The following is a 644-nucleotide window of genomic DNA, read 5'->3' on the forward strand; positions in this document are numbered from 1 at the left end:
TTTCTTTCTTTATATATTCATTTTTTTATTTTTATCTTTCTATTTTATTAGTCTTATTTAAATTTTAGCTTTAACTCTTGAATTTTTGTTCAATTATTTTTTTTATTTTATGAAATTAAGGTTGGTGTCGCCTAGTAATTTATTTCAATTTACCTATTTGTATTTTTTATAAAAAAAATAAAAAATAAAACTATTTCGAAGGTTTTAATTTTTTTTATTTAGTTGCTTTATTTTATTTCTTTTACACAGGTTATTTCATTGGGAATTCTCTGCACTCTGATGCAGAGATTCCCACTTTTCTTTATTTTCTGTCTGTTTATAAGCAGGAACAGAGACAAAGAACCTCTTTTAGACCTTGATCCTGAACCTGAAAGGATTTTCAGCCGGCGTTTGCAACAAGTAAGACTGTACAAGGCTGCAGAATCCACTATGGATCATAATAATGTTGTTAATGCCAATGTGGCAATCCAACTAGGAATGAGCAACCTAGGAGAGTGCTTGGCTCTTACACTGCTCCTAATGCATATCTTTATGGCAAAAGTATTGTGGTGCCTCCTATAACTGCAAATAACTTTTAGCTGAAGCCACAACTAGTTACTCTTGTGCAACAAAATTGCCAATATCATGGGCTCCCTCAGGAAGAC

Source organism: Arachis hypogaea, chromosome 14, assembly GCF_003086295.3.
Source record: "Arachis hypogaea cultivar Tifrunner chromosome 14, arahy.Tifrunner.gnm2.J5K5, whole genome shotgun sequence".
NCBI classification, from domain to species: domain Eukaryota; kingdom Viridiplantae; phylum Streptophyta; class Magnoliopsida; order Fabales; family Fabaceae; genus Arachis; species Arachis hypogaea.